The following is an 11992-nucleotide window of genomic DNA, read 5'->3' as shown; positions in this document are numbered from 1 at the left end:
GATATTAAAACTTTTTATAGTTTTAACAATTTTAGAATTTTATTTAAATAAAAAGTACAATGGACAATTATACATTACGTACACCTTTGCGTCCGTTTTTTTTCTGACAGCATAATTCTGACACGAGCACTGACAAGCAGTGCCCGCGGCATCATGGATGAGACATGAGACAAATTCACATGGACTACTGAGTCCTGTGGAGAAAAAGGGCAGGCAAGGATACTCCCTCAAGGGGGGAGAGCCTCAGAAGGGCCTTGCCACCCTCTCAAGGGGAGAGTGTCTCGGAGCTGCCAGGCAACTCTTTCCCAGGGGAGAGAGAATGCCCCAACTCTTGCCTAGTCAGGCTTTTATTGGGATTTTTGCATAGGAGTTCAGGTACAGCTTATTAATCACTGTCAAGCAATAAACGGTAGGTCATATACAAAGAACCATTAGGGTTTCTTCTAAATCAGGGCCTGTCAGCTAAAGGGCTACAGAACTTTGGGAACATAAACCCTTCTTCTGCTTGGGCCCTTATCATCTAACTAATAGCATTCTTAAACAAAGCAGGTCTCACAGGGTTTCACATATTCCTTCTCAGGCCTAATTACCCAGGGAGCCCGCCATTCCCAGCACAAGGCTTGCACCACCTTCCCCATCATAGGTTTTTAGGATTAAGTGGATTAGAGCCAGGAAGCGCTTTTTCCAGAGGACATGGGCACTTGGGCTTCATCATAGTGGGGAAGGGGTGGGGGGCGAGGGTCCATCACTCCCTCTTTGTCGCAGCCTCTCTAGTCCTTCCATGGTTGCCTCCCAAGTGATCTTTTCTGGCCTGGGTTGTCCCTTCTCTGAGGGGTCTCACCTGTCTCTGACCATCTTACCATACTTTGGGGGAATGGAGATGAAGCAGGGGCAGCATCTGCTGCCAGAGACAGGCCTTGTCTCCTCAGTGGCTCGGATTCCGCAGGTTGCTCACTCAGCCTTAGACATGGGAGATAGTTTACAACTCCTGAAACCAGGCAGGGCGGTCCCCAGCATAATTCTTCTGAGATCCATCCATGGATGGATTATCAGTAATTAGTTGCTCAGAACATTCAATCAGTAATTATCAGTAATTATCCAATCCATGTTATTGGACTATCAGTAATTAGTTGCTAAGAACATTTATGTATCAATCCTTTTGTAAAAAAAAAACATTTTCTTTAGGTATATATCTAGAAGTGGAATCACTGGGTCATAGGATGAGTGTCTATTTGTCTTATTAGTAATTACTAAGCTATTTTCCCAAGTAGTAATATTTACACACCCATAAACAATATATAAGTCTAGTCATTTCCCATTTTTACCAAAACTTGGCATTTTCTGTTTAATTCATGGACACTGGTGGGTATGTTTTTTATAGTTTTAATTTGCAATTCTGTGATAACTAAAGTTATTGAGCTTTTTTTATGTATTTAATGCAAATTCATATATCTTCTTTGGTAAAGTTTCTATTCAAATGCTTTTAGGCTGACTTTTATATTGGGTTGTTCATCTTACAACTGAATTATGAGTTCCTTTTTCTAGTTTTCTTGAGATATAATTCACATTGTGTAAGTTTAAGGTATGCAATGTGATAATTTGATATATGTGTATGTTGTGAACTGATTACCATAAGATTTGTTACGATACCTGTTATTTTTAACTTATGTGCTCTAATGTGTGTCAGACATGTGTAGTCACTTTTTTTTTAAAGAGTAGTACTATTTTCTATGCCTAGCATCAATAATTGGAAATGGAGAAAGTGTGAAATTGTTCATTGAAAGGACTAGAAACTTGAGGTAGTACATAGTTTAGAATACAGAATAATTGCCCTTCTCTCTCTCTCTCTCTCTCTCTCTCTCTCTTTCTTTTTAAAGATTTTATTTACTTATTTTTAGAGGGCAAGGGAGGGAGAAAAAGAGAGAGAAACATCAATGTGTGGTTGCCTCTTAGGTGGCCCCCACTGGGGACTTGGCCCACAACCCAAGCAGGTGCCCTGGCTGGAAATCGAACTGGTGACCCTTTGGTTTGCAGCCGGCACTCAGTCCACTGAGCTACACCAGCCAGGCTTCTTTTTCCTTTCCTTCCTTTGTTTCCTCCCCGCCCCTCCCCTCCCCTCCCCTCTCCTCTCCACTCCTCTCCTCAAGAAACTATACAGTTTCATAATTTCCTGTTGCTCCTTCATCTGCTAAAATAATTTCAAAATACAATAGTTTTAGGCAGCATCTATATTACTTTCTTTAGTTTTTACTTCTTTAGGCAAGAATGGCTCAATCTTTAGTAATAAACGTTCACAAAGGGCCCCAAATTCAGACCTCTCTTCCTACAAACTTCACTGCTAACAGCTTTCAGATTGGCAGCTATCTGGTCACTTGGCATATTCAGTGTTGCTATTGTGGTCTCAAGAAAGTCATTTCTTCCTTCATCTACCTTAATTTCATGTGCAGTTTTAAATAACTCAAGCATATTGGGGATATCATGGCCAATGGTATTTCAAGTAAGCTTTGTAAATCTTTTCTTCAGTTTCTCCTTTCATGGATTAAGCTTGGGCATTATTTCTGGAAAAGCTATATAAAATTATGATTGAATTTCGTCATCCACAATCTTCTGTATGAGATTAGTTCTATGGGCTAATTAGTTCTATGGGCTAACAGCTCTATTTCCTTCTGCTGTTTTAATCTCTGAGCACTCCCTGTAAACAAAGCAACTTTGTCGATTTCTGAAGTGAATGAGTATGGCAATCTAAGAACACTGGCAAGTGGCTCCACTTTTTTCTTCTTCCCCAGTGCCGTATCTAGTGTTGAATCAAGATAATCATCATGTGCTGGATTTGTAAAGTCCAGAATCGGAAACTTTTTAAGTAAGTGAATAGCTTTCTCCATATTGTATATCTGCCTTGAATATGAGCATTTAAGTAGACATAATTCACAGGTACTCCTTCCACAAAGAGCTATGACTTTATTTTTTTCCTATCTCATCTTTTTTTTTTCACTTGATGCTTTTTTTGGTACCTTTTTTTTTCTTTTCATGCTTCCTAGTAGCAGGAAAATATCTGTCGGGACCTGAATGCATGTAACACAAGGATGAAGAGGTGTCTTATAAGCCATCTAAGGAAGACTATGTCTTTGATGTATCAAGCCTCTACCAAGGCATCTTACAGCCACCACCATGTTGACCATTTCAGATTGTGTTGATGGAATTTATTTGTTCCTTTCCTAAGGTTAGTTCCAACACATATTACCCAGCTCTAAGTTGTTTTTCTGGTACTAAACATACCCTAGTTCCTTAACCCATTTGAAACATAATCTGACCCAAGCTCATCCCATCACATCAGCCACATACAAGGCAGAGCAAAAGTAGGTTTACAGTTGTTTGTATGGAAAATAATAAAATAATAAATAATAACACAGGAATAAACTCTGTGTTTTGCATACTCTATTTTGGCCCCACTCTTTTTCTGACTATATTTGAGTCATAACTGTGTAACTGAATCAAATTACAATATTTAGATTTTTTTACTAGTTTCTCCAACCTATAATAAAGAATCTTTCTCTGGTAGTAGTAACCCTGACATATGAGTTTTAGAGGCTATTGCTGACTATATTCCTAATGGAGTGAGGAGAAGAGAGTATAAAGTCCACAAGCAAAGAATAAAAATACAAGATGGAAGAATGATTTATAGTAAGGCAGGTTTCAAACATGCTCTTCCTTTCCAAAGTTTCATAAAATATTTCAATATCTTTCCAATAACTTGTAGCTTTTCTCTCAAATATACCAAGTTTATTTTGACTTATTTGATAGTAAGTATGACAAATAAATAATAGGAAATTCTTTATGTCAGGGACATTTATTTATTTTCCTTAGGTTATTAATTCATTCCAAAAATATTTATTAAGCACCTTCAGAAATAAAAATTAAAGAATATCAATAGTCATACATTCTCTGAGTTTAAATATAAACCAAGGACAGTTAACTCTTAATGGTCATTCATTCTGGAACACATTCAATGCCAATTAAAACTATTATTGGGTTGGCCAGAAAGTACATTTACTTTTTCTGTATGATGGCTCTAATAGACCTTAGTTGTTTTTAACTTTATTCAAAATAATTTTGTTAGATTTTATTGTGATAGCAGCCATATAAGCATGAATTAAAAAACAACTTACTAAAATTGGTGAATTTCTGTACAGCCATTTTAATTGTTGAAGCTGAGAAAAATATGAAACATTTTTGGTATACTGCACTTTATTATTTCAATAAAAGTAAAAACACAACTTAAATGCAAAAAAAATTGTGAAGTATATGGAGAAGGTGCTATGACTGATGAAAGGTATCAAAAGTGACTTTCAAAGTTTCTTGGTACTATTTACATTTTGGCCAAATAATTCTTTGCTGTGGGGCTGTCTTATGCACTGGAAGATGTTTAGCAGCACCCCTGGCCTCTGCCCACTAGAAGCCAATAGTGGAAGACAGTCAACGTACTCAAAATAGCCACATCAATAAAGTTATTGGTGAAAATAAAAACTGTGTGTTTTATTTTAAAAACTTAATAGACTCTTTGGCCAAGCCAATACTTTATATTCAATGGAAAAGTAAAGATTCATTATTTTTGTTTTGTTTTTAGGAATTTCAAATTTGAATTTTTTTGTGTTAGCTTTTTATTTGGAGAGATTTGATGATCTGATTGTTATCATACTTCTTTATTATCATTAGTTAAACATAAAAATAATTAGTTTATAATCTTTACCAATGCCAATTATCAAGAAAAACTTAATTATTCTTTATTATCCAATGAATTGAAGGGTGCACATATGCATTGTTTCATAAAATTAAACATGTATACTAGACAACAAAAACATAAATAATAATCAATAATTGCTTTACATAAATCCAAAACATTTCAGTGATTAGTTTGTCATCTCCTCTGGCTCAGTTAATTACTGGAGAGGATATTTTATGCAACAATAAAATATTGTTCCAAGTAAGACAAAATTATAGTTAAATCTGACTTTTTTCCAGAAAACTACACAGCATCTTAAAACATATGGCAAATACATTCTTAAATAAAAAATAAAACTCTTGATACATTAAATATTCACAAAAAGTTAAACTTAAGGGTGATACTTGTTAGCAGGATAGAATTAAGCTCACTATGCACAAATACTGACAATCTTTTTCTACTTTTTATATTTCAGATCAGTTCATGCTATATTTAATAGTGACATTTCACGCTTGGATTGATAATATTTTTTCTGGCCGTGCGTTTCTGTCCTGAGTAGGATAAGGAAACAGGAACACATCGCTCTCATTCTCCTCAGACAATTCCCTAGCAAATGTATTTATATTGGATTCAAAATTGCTGTCAACATTTAAGGATTGTCTTGTTCCAGTATAACTTATGAATTTTAAATTCCCTTTTCTAATTTCCTTAGCTCCCTGCAAAAATCTGTTCTATATACCCTTTCTTTTCTCCTTAGGGATTTATTTTGTACTGATGATATATATTTTTTACTCTATTCTAATTGATAAATAAGCTCCATCTAGGGACACAGAAAATTACTGGTTACTTATGTAGAAGCTTTCTTTTACCCTCCTATTGTAATAAAGGTTTGGTGTGCAGTTCCAGAAAGGGATATAGTCAAAAAGTTACCAAAGCACTAAAATACAACATTGGATAGAGAGAGAGAGATGGAGATGGAGACAGAACGAATGGATGAATGAGGAATAAATGCATAAATGAAGGAATTGTAGGCTTTTAAAATTTGTTTGATTGTAGTTAAATTGAATTACATTGAATAACTAAATTCCTTCAAATATTTATTTTTATAAGTTGTATCAGTATACTCACAAAGGTATACATTAGAGAGGTCACAGATACCCAAATGGTCTCTTTTGCCAGATACTCTTAAGACAGGATGGGGAAAAAGTAGGTATGTAGTTATTTGTACAGAAATAATAAATATTAATAATAGCACAGACATATTTTTTTCCCACAGCCGCAAATGTAAACCTGTGTTCGTCCACTTGTGTATCGCACTTCGCCCTCCCATTTGAATTTAGCTGTGGCCATGGGATTTGTTTTGGACAATAAAATGGGTGGAAGGGATGTGTGTAATTTCTAGGTAAACATGCAAAAAGCCCGTGAGCCCCTTCTTTGATACTATTTTCCCTCTGTTGTACTAAGTAGCAAAAGCCCAGATACTGGCAATATTGGTTCCCATGATAAGTATCATGATGACAATAGGCAGAGCTTATAACTGGAAAAGACACCAGCCTTTGGGCTGCCTGCACTAACAAATCCAACAAACAATGATAGCTATTGGATCTTTATGGGCACTTTATTCAGAAGGCCGACGATCTGAGAAGATGGTGGGTTCATACCCTAACAGACCATCTTGTCTTTTCTTTCCTGGACAGATCTTTTATAAGGTGGGGGTGAGTGGATAAACAAGGAGGGCTTTGACATTCAGGGAGGATTAGGTGAGCAAAGCTGCAGCATTCCGGTCCCAGGCAGTTAGCCTTCCCAGGGGAGGGTGGGCATCTGCTCTCCCTGGAACAAAGGCTCAGATGTCCCCAGGCGGTAATCTTCTGTCAGTGCCCCAGGGGGCTGGCTGTTTTCCCAGGAGCCAGGATGGGCCTTATCCGCAGTTTCTGAAACAAAAGCTTTAATATACACATTACTTGTTAGACTTATGACTTTTTACCTTAAGCTAAAATTTTCCAAGTCTTGAGTCCCCTATGTAGCTCACAGATAACCCAAAACAGACACTGAGTTTAAACAAAGAACAAACCGTGATTTTTGCCACCACTGTTATTTGAAAGTTCTTTGTTACTTCAGAATAAGTGAGATTTTTCCAATGGATATAATTAAACTCAAATGACAGTTAGTTTTCTATAGTATTTAATATAAAATATTCTTATTCCTAATTAATATATTTAATTTAGGGAACATAGTTTTCTAAATATTATCTCATGGTTTTATTTTTTAAAGATTTTATTTATTTATTTTTAGAGAGGGGAAGGGAGGCAGAAAGAGAGGGAGAGAAACATCTGTGTGGTTGCCTCTCAAGCAACCCCTACTGGGGACCTGGCCTGCAACCCAGGCATGAGCCCTGACTGGATATTGAACCAGTGACTCATTGGCCTGTCTCCCAATCCACTGAGCCACTCCATCCAGGGCTATCTTGTAGTTTTAAATCCATGATGTGATGTTTAGAAAATTGTTGAATAATTTCTACCGGGTAAGAACTAATTCGGGATAATTTAGAGTAAAGGTGCAGCAAAGGCCATGGTGTCTTGACATATAGAATTATAAGCTCTTTCAGTATCAATACCCATTAGGTTGCTCAACCTATTATAGGATTCCTCTTTCTGAATCATTATATTCAATTTTTGCTTTAGTCATTTAAATTGTTCAATAATTATTGCTTAAAATGTTTTCTTTTCTTTCTCTTTTTTTAAATAAATTTTATTGTATATACTAAAACATTTTGAGACAGGGAAATGTCTGTCTCAAAATGTCTGGCAGAGAAATAGTGGCCTGAGAGATCCCCTTGGTCTTTCCTCTTGACGTTTCAACAATTGGAACACCTGTAATTCAACAGAGGATTCCCTGCTCAACACACAAACATGGATGAGATATCTGTGCATTGAAATATCTAAAAGTGGGCAAGTGGGAACAAAAGAGTCAGAGAAGGAGGAAGAAGGGATTAGATCAGCCAAAGATGCAGCCTTGCAACTGGGAGTTTACAGCAGAGATCACCCTAAAGAGATAAGGATACCAGTAGTGACTTTGGCTCTCTTAGTTTGGGAGAAGAAGCAAAGAGATTTGGCAGGCATTGCTGCATCAGAGAGCAGTAGGAACTGTGGCTGGGCCCAGAGACTCCAGCAAGGACACGGCATGTGGAAGAGGCCGCAGTTGTCTAGTAAATGGCATTCTTTTTTTAAAATATATTTTATTGATTATACCATTACAGTTGTTCTATTCCCCCCCTTCATTCCCCTCCACCCTGCACACCCCCTCCCCCACCATTCTCCCCTTTAGTTTATGACCACGTGTCTCAAGTTCTTTAGATTCTATATTTCCCCTACTATTCTTGCTCTCCTCCCTATCTATTTTCCACCTACTGTCTATGCTATTTTCTGTAACTTCCCCCCCCCTCCTCCCACTCCCCTATTGCTAACCCTCCATGTGTTCTTCATTTCTATGGTTCCACTCCNCTATTTCCTTTGCCAGACTGGAAAAGTTCTCCTTTATTATTTGTTCAAATAAGTTTTCCACCCGTGGCTGTTTCTTTTCCCCCTGCTGGTACCCCTATAATTCGGATGTTGGAACATTGAAAGATGTCCTGGAGGTTCCTAAGCCTCTCCTCATTTTTTTGAATTCTTGTTTCTTCATTCTTTTCTGGTTGGATGTTTTGTTCTTCCTTCTGGTCCACTCCATTGATTTGAGACCCAGTTTCCTTTCCATCACTATTGGTTTCTCTTCATTTCAATTAGTTTAGCCTTCATATGTTCCTCTAATTTGTGACTATAATCAACCAGTTCTGTGAGCATCCTGATCACCAGTATTTTGAAATGTGCGTCTGAGAGGTTCACTATTTCTTTTTTGCTTAGAGTAATTGGCATTCTAATTAGGGAAACAAAACCACAGAACTCTGACACTCAGTAGCCTCCCAGAGGTCACCTCCCTTCATGCTTGGTGTTGGAGTAAAGAGCACATTACCTGCAAACCTGAGAACTGGTACTACAGAATCTCCTTTTTCTCTGAGTAAAGAGTACAGTCTGTGTTGGGTTCCAAGGTTGGGGACCCTACAGTGGTCCAAGGTCACCATTACCTAGGACCACTGGTACCCTGGCACTGGTACCCTGGGCTCAAGGGGCCTGGTGTGGGGCTGTGACTCCTCACTCCTGAGATATCCCTCCCAAATTTTTATCTACTATATGTGGGTGTGGATCCAGCCGTTCCACATCTGTACCCTTCCTGGATAGATGTGGTATCTTTAGTTCTGTAGTTGTCAGACTTCCATTCACTTGATTTGATGGTTCTGAGTGCTGGTTTTTCTATATTTTAGTTGTAATTTTGATGTGGTTGTGCGGAGAGGTGAGCCATGACTGCCTACATCACTGTCTTGACTGGAAGTAAAAGTCCAGGACCAGATTGCTTCCTAGTGAATTCAACCAAACATTCAAAGATTTAATACCTTCCTCCTCAAACTCTTCCAAAAAATTGAATAAGAGGCAATAGTTCCTAATACACTTTAGGAGGCCATCATAATGCTGATACAAAAACCTTGCAAGGATAACACAAAATAACCAATATTTCTGATAAATATAGATGAAAAAATTATACATTAAATAATAGGATTTTTTAAATTTAATTTATTTATCTTTAGAGGGGAAGGGAAGGAGAGAAGGAGAGAAGGATCAATGTATGGTTGCCTCTCTGAGTCCCCTGCTGGGAACTGGCCCACAACCCAGGCATGTGCCCTGACTGGGAATCAAACCGCGATCGTGTGGTTCACAGGCCCGCACTCAATCCACTGAGCCAGCCAAGGCTAAATAATAGGAATTTGAGTACAACAACACATTAAAGAAATAACACATCGTGGTCAAGTAGGGTTAATTTCAGGGGCACAGGATGATTCAACATAGTAAATTGAATAATGTAATACACCACATTAACACAACAAGGGATAAAAATCATATGATCTTACCAATAGATACAGAAAAAGATCTGATCATTGCAATGTCCTTTGATGATTAAAACACTCAGTAAAATGGGTATGGAAGGAAACTACCTCAATGAAATAGAGACCCTATATGACACACCCTCGGTCACTATTATACTCAGTGGTGAAAAACCGAAAGCTTTTTCTCTAAAATCAGGAACAATACAAAGATGCTCACTCTCACCACTTTTATTCAACATAATACTGGAAGTCCTAGCCAGAACAGTCAAGCAAGATAAATACATAAAAGACATCTAAATTAAGAAGAAACAAGTAAACATGTTACTTTTTGGAGATGGCATGATTCTGTGTACAGAAAACCATAAAGACTCCACCAAAATAGTATTAGAAACAATAAACAAATACAGTAAAGTTGCAGAATACAAAATAAATGTACAAAAATATACTGCTTTCCTATATAATAACATAAAAATTTCAGAAAAAGTAATGAAAAACAGATCAATTTCTTTTGCAATTGCAGCTAGAAGGATAAAATATCTAGTAATGAACTTAACAAAGGATGTAAAAAACCTATATACTAAAACCCACAAAATACTATTTTTATTTATTTACTTATTTTAAAGAGAGAGGAAGGGAAGAAGAAAGAGAGGGAGAGAAGCAAATCTCACTAACCCAACATCAGGGGCTGTATGCTTATCACTAGGACATACCCAGCAACGTGTGACTGGGTTTCTAGACCTGGTACCAGCAATGCCTCAGAAAAACATGGCGTTCATCATCTAGTTGTTCTGCAGCAGGTGTGGTCCTTTAGAGCATATCCTGCACTCTCTCATTTAGCATTCAACCCTAGGAGCTATTTATTCACATCCCTGCCCATTGATGGTTCCAGAGCATTCTGATCACTGAAGTACGTCTGAGAAATACTGCTGCTGAAATGTAAAACTTTATTGTAAAATTCATTTCAGAGGTATTAAAGATTCTAATGATGACTTTAGTATCACCGTACAGAGGGAAGGGCAGAGATGGATTGGAGGGAAACAAAACTGAGTTGAAGACTAGCAAAAAAAATAAGAAAGCCTGAGCGAAAGTAGTCATAGTGTAGAGAGAAAGAATAAAGTGGATTTAAGATAAAGGAGTATAATTTAAGACTAAGAAGCTTTAAGTTGTGAGAAATTAGGAAATAAAGGAATTAAATTTGTATCTATTCTTTTGCCAGTCTTGATGGATTCTCTTTACATTTATCTAAATTAGAGAAGGTAAAAGTTTTGATACATTTACTTGAGGGTTACAGATCATGATGTTAACTTTGAACATTCAGAAATTGCTGTAAATTTATAGAGATATTCAGGAGGCAGTTGTATACACATTTGGGAATCAAGATAAAGGTATGAATTTCTTACATAAATTTTAAAGATACTAACATACATACGGTATTTGAAACCATGGAAGTTAAATATGTGATCTCAGGAAATCATAAAGAGATAAGAGAGGAAAAGACAGAGTTATAGGGTATGCCAGTATTTGAACCTAACAGAGAAGTGGAACTAGTGAATTTTTCTACATTCATATACACCAAAACAAAAACAACAAAACATTTTATGACAATATTCTGTATTAGATTTCATTTGTCTCATTTTAGGCAATCCAGACACTAGTGTTCTAGATAAAAATTTAAAACAGCATTTATAACCATTATTGTGTATCATAATAACTTGTGTAGGTTTGCAGAAATGGACATTCTTGGGCCTTATCTTCAGAGAATTATAATCAGAATTATTATACACTATTGGATTGACAAATCACAGGTTTATATTGTACTTATCCAAGCAATTTTATATGGAGTGAAAAATTAAAGGTTTAACTAGTAATAACTTAATGCTTATATTATTATATTATCTATTACCCTGAGATTGTATGTATATATTGTTTATATAAAAATATATACATATTTATATATTTTCCTTGGTGTTTGCCTCCTTCACAAAAGAAGAATTCAAGCAAAAGACAAACACATATACTGGGAATGAGAGCAAATTTCTGAAATAAATAGAGGAAATGAGGTTATAATTTTGTTACTAAGTTTATTCTATACACTTGAGCTGAGACTATAAGTGTATAGCATACACTTGTAGCTAGTCAGAGTGCAATGACTATTGGGGTTCAAAGGTTATACACTTTAGTTGGCTTCTAGGTTCTCCTTCCCCCTCCCCTTTGTCAGAGGTTGGGATTAATGCACAGCCACAAATGCTGTCTTTCCCAGCTGGTGGGGGTGGTACCCAAAGGATTTCAAGGGCTCCTCT

The 11992-nt window shown here is 36.7% G+C and overlaps 1 pseudogene; it reads right to left on the bottom strand.

Moving 5' to 3' along the window:
* Positions 1 to 2215: 2215 nt before the first annotated feature.
* Positions 2216 to 3179, bottom strand: LOC119001026 (39S ribosomal protein L1, mitochondrial-like; annotated as a pseudogene).
* Positions 3180 to 11992: the final 8813 nt, after the last annotated feature.

Source organism: Sturnira hondurensis, unplaced genomic scaffold (assembly GCF_014824575.4).
Source record: "Sturnira hondurensis isolate 20B ecotype Veracruz unplaced genomic scaffold, ASM1482457v3 Scaffold0016535, whole genome shotgun sequence".
Taxonomy (NCBI): domain Eukaryota; kingdom Metazoa; phylum Chordata; class Mammalia; order Chiroptera; family Phyllostomidae; genus Sturnira; species Sturnira hondurensis.
Note: the sequence above shows the minus strand (reverse complement) of the source record. Positions and strands in the feature narration are given on the sequence as shown.